The sequence below is a fragment of the Tenrec ecaudatus genome, chromosome X (genome assembly GCF_050624435.1).
Source record: "Tenrec ecaudatus isolate mTenEca1 chromosome X, mTenEca1.hap1, whole genome shotgun sequence".
Taxonomy (NCBI): domain Eukaryota; kingdom Metazoa; phylum Chordata; class Mammalia; order Afrosoricida; family Tenrecidae; genus Tenrec; species Tenrec ecaudatus.
The window spans coordinates 159,999,263-160,004,189 of record NC_134548.1 but is presented as its reverse complement, the minus strand read 5'-3'; positions in this window follow the sequence as shown (position 1 = coordinate 160,004,189).

Below are 4,927 nucleotides of genomic sequence, written 5' to 3'. Positions count from 1 at the left end.
TCCCTCTGTTTGGCCCCTCTTCCGAAAACAGTCCAGCCCCTGGGTGCTACTTGGTAACCATGCTAACAGCGCGCCCTCAGTATTTCTCAAAGATGGATGCTGTAAATCTTTTCTCCTTAGTTTTGTCACCTGCATATCATTTACTCTTTAGCATTTCAACATGACATATTATAATTATTGTTGTTTGGTGTCCTGAAGTAGATTCTGATTCATAGTGATACTATGTAAATCAAAAGGAAACACTTCCTGGTCTTGCCATATCTTCACAATCATTACTATGTTTGTTGGAGAAACACTGTGTCAATCCATCTCCTTTAGTGTTTTTACCTCCCTTTTTTCCCCCTGAGCTTCTGCTCACAATTATGGAGGTTTAGTAGGGAAGTTAACAGGTTATCACAAGCCAGGATACTGTACCAAGCACGATGTCCCTCTCCAGGGACCTACTGACAGCATGGCCAAAATATGAGGCCAACATCTCACTATTATCACTAGTTCTAGGGAACATTTTGCCTGTATTCCTTCTAACCAACTTGTTTGTTCCTCTGGCAGTTTGGAGTATATTAATTGTTTATCACCAACCTCGAAATTCAAAGGCATCAGTTCTTTTACCCTTAATTTATGATTTTATTAGAAATTTCAATAGTTTTGAATGGAACCAAAGCATTATTTTACTTGGCCTAGATATGTTGAGTTAAACATTTGTGGTAGAAATGTTTCTCTGAGAATCTAAGGAAATTTTATCATTGAACTCATTGCATTTCTGTAAGCATGTAAAATATGATATCATTTTCTGTGCATATTTGAAGCACAAAAGTAATAATATGTACCAATTTGAAAGGTAAGAAAAAACTACCTTTTTCTGAATGTGGATTGAGGTTCCCTCTCAAAGAATTCTCTTAACATGAAGGTGGTTTGGAAGTAACAAAGCAGGCGTTGTGGGGGACGTGTGACAATAACACAAAGTTGAAAGGGTTTTTATTTCTACAGGGAAACTATTAGGTGCTTTTGATAGCATTTGGAACCATGACGAAATGGTGTTGGGGTCACATCTGACCCCCTGGCTTCTGTAATAAGTGGAAGAATCCAACTCAACACCAACCCCCAACCCAAGATCAGTACTACAAAGTAGAGTTCAGACATGCTTCCACCATCCATTCTTCTTTTTCCTGTGCTGACACCAATGATTCTTCCTATAGAATTTTACTTTTTGGTTGGGTTCAACAATCTGTTGCAATCGGCACATAGATCCCACAGATAATAGTCATGATAATGGGAGTTCTCCAAGTTTCTCTCTCTGGTGCTCAGCCTCTCAGCCATATGATCGCTTGACCCCTGTCTCCACAGACCAGGGCGCCCATCTTCTGCTCTGCTGCCTCACTGTTTCTGCTGCCTCTGCCACTTCAAACACGTATCTCATACGTGCCCTGCTGTAAAAGGTTTATAATAATATCTACGTTTCTCTCTATATGTTTTCATTTAACAGGGATCCCACTGTCTAAAAAGAATTTTCCTTGGAGCTTTTACTGTCTTTGGGTCTACTGCACTTTGGGGACATGGCATTGTCTACAATCTAAGCCAAGAGAAAAGGGAGTAAAAAAGAAGGGAGGGGGACTTATCATTTCATGACTCATTCGTTGGGTCTCTTTCTCTTTCACAAAAGGCCTGTTATTATTTCTATTTCAAGGCCTTCAAGTTGTTGCTTTATGTATTATGCCTGAGGTTCTTAGTAGTAACCATGGAAGCCATGTATGACTTACACCATTGAAGCCAGTCCAAGATTTAGATTTTAGATAGGTTCACTGTGTCATTGTTTATAGGTTTTCTACTATGAGACACAACTGCAGAAAATGTATATTTATACATAAACAAACAAATCTATCCAGCTATTCAGTCATGTCATATCTGTTCCTTTCTTTATGTACAGATACTTCCCCTTTTGCTTTAGTGTTTTCTCATATTTATTATTAAGACACAGACCCTACCAATATTAGAACTGAATGTGCAGTAGGAGTTCTTGTTGATCTTCTTTTCTGATTCCAGGTTATTCTTCCTTCCTTTTCTTTAAACCACCCATTTTCTAACACTTATTTTTAGAATAATCCACCCACTCATCCTCCCTGTTGCAGAAATACACAACTCGAGGCATTCCTTACTTTCTGAACATCTAACTGCAGTCCCCACACACTCTAATTTCATCACTTTCACGGGAGCCCTTGTGGTGTCTTGTTTGTTATTGTTAGGTATCAACAACTCAGTTCAATCCATAGCGCCCCTATGCACAACAGAACCAAACGGTGCCTGGTTCAGCACCATCCTCATAATTGTTCCTATGCCCGAGATGAGTATTGCAGCTCTTGTGATGTAGTGAGTTACAAGTTGGGCAGCTACCTGAAACACCAGCAGTTGAAAACTAACAGCCATGCCATAAGGAGATGAGGTTTTATGTTCCTGTAAAGATTTACAAACTCAGAAACCTACAGTGGCAGTTCTGTAAGACTCTATAAGATCACTCTGAGTTAGAATTCACTCAACTTTAGTAAATTTTTGAGTTATGCAGATAATTCTAAAATTATTCCAATATTTTGGAAGAAATATGAGGCATTCTACTTTTTTAATAGTTATATTCTTAGAAATACATAAGGCCATGGATTTACATAGTCTAGTAGAGGCAGTTTTACATTTTCCAATAAGACCACTATGAATCAGAATAATCTCAATGGCCATGAGTTTGGAGTTTTGTTCTTTGAGACATATATCCCACTGTCCCATACTACATAAGAGGTCACACTGAGACACAGAACGGAGATAGTATTGAGACAAAGAACATGAGGTTAAGAATGGCTTAGGGTAGGGAAAGAGTTCCTGGGAGGTAAGGGAAAGCAGAGAAAGGAATAGGAACATCTTGAGGTCCAGGGTGGGTTCTGAGACCCAACAAGTTAGGTTAGGGAAATGCAGCTTGTCGGTGAGGTGGTGGGAGATATATAGGACTTGAGCTAAGGAGGGATACGTCGACAACAGGAAGGGAGATTTTTTTTTTTCTTTTGCTTGTAGCTGCAGGACCTTGAGTCAGGATGTGATCCATGGGAAGTGACTATTGTTTGAAAACTTACTCCCTCTAGTGCTGGGACAGGGACTATAAAAAGGGGCCTGGGAAGATAAGTGGCTTCCTGGGGTCCTGGGGAAGGCTGCACAACCTTGGTCTGGAGAGATAAGCGTCTTGGAATATTGGGTACAAGTTGCATACTTCAATAGGTCATTTATCTTCCTTAGAGGCTGGAAATGGGGGCCTTGAAGTTTTATCTTCCTGAAGAGCCAGAGAGGAGATGGGGGCTACCTAGGCCGGACCCGGCCCAAACACTGCATTCATGTCATTATTTTTCCTCTTTACTCTGCAATGTTTTAATGTTCTCTATATTGCCTCTCTAGTTTATACTATCCAATGCAGTGGCTATGCAGAACTGAGAGACAAAATTCGCGTTTAAAGGCTTTATTAAGGAATTTAACAAGTTGTAATTCCAGAGTTGTTTATAAGACATGTTACAAAGTTATGTCAAATCTGCTAATAAATGCCCAAAGCATTTACTACTTGTCTATAAGATTCAACCCAAAGGCATTCAGCTTAAGTTCCATGGATCAGCAAACTTAGCTTCTTGAATAATGGGCGAGAAGCATCCCACTCCAGTAAACCTAAACACAAAGGCACTCAGCTCCACTCCATGAGTTGGCAAACCCATCTTCCCCCATTAAGTTCCCAGAGGCATCCCACTCTGCAAACCGGCCTCCTTCACAAAAGCAGTCAACTTTGTTCCATTGTGTTAGAAAGTCCATCACTCTGTTCCATGTTCTGGCTCCTAGTTCTGCAGCTGCTCCCCTGATGCGGTAGCTGTCATCTGGATCTGGGAGGTTCACTTTGCAGGGATCTTGGGTCCAAAGAACATGCTCCATTCCTGGATCCTGCTGATAATGAGCTCCTCTTCCTGCTTCTCAAAAGAGCCATTATACACAGCAGGATTCCACTCTAGGGCATCCTGTTCACAAATACTTACAGGTGAATCCCATCAGTCTCTTCTCCCACTTTTATTTGGTGGGAGTTAGAGAGATTTGGGGAAGAAGAGCCACATTATATAATTCTATTGCCCTACATAATCAATTTAAAATGCATGACCCATCAGTATAATCAATCAGTTACATGTCCCTTAACTTTCCTGTACTTCGCTCACTTCATTTTCTTTTGTCATCTTACTAATTTGGGAAAACCCATACCCAAGGTAAGTCGAACTCTCTCTACCATCATCTGTACCCAGTGTACATGGAGGACATTGCAACCAATGACATGAAATAAAATGCATAAAATTTTGAATGAGATACTAATTTGCAATATAACTATTAATTCAGACTTTAATAGTTAAATCTACTGCTGTCAAATCAATTCCAATTCCTAGTAATCCTTTTAAAACAGAATAAAACTGTCCCATAGAGTTTCCAAGACTATAAATCGTTATGGAAGAAGACTACCATATATTTCTCCAGGTGGAGTAGTTGAGAAAGTGCTATAACTACTGCAGTATCAGGGCACTTAAAACCAGAGTAAACTTTCCAAAAACAGCAACAAAAATAAAGAATCAAAAATCTTTCTCATTGTATACTCTAGCCTTATTCTCTTTTGTTCGTCCTTCTCTTTATCTCCCAGATCTCCAAACTCCAAGATTCTCTACGGCTCAAGTGATTGCATCTTTTCTCTTTTAAAATTATACTCCATTAGTGATTACATTCTGTCTCATAGCTTTTAATATTTACCCTCAGAGAGCCCTGGTGGCATAATGGGTTAAACATTGGACTGCTAATCACAAGGTCAGCAGTTCCAGTTCACCAGCCACTCCTTGGAAAAACAATGGGATTGCTACCTAAAGATTTACAGTCTCAGAAA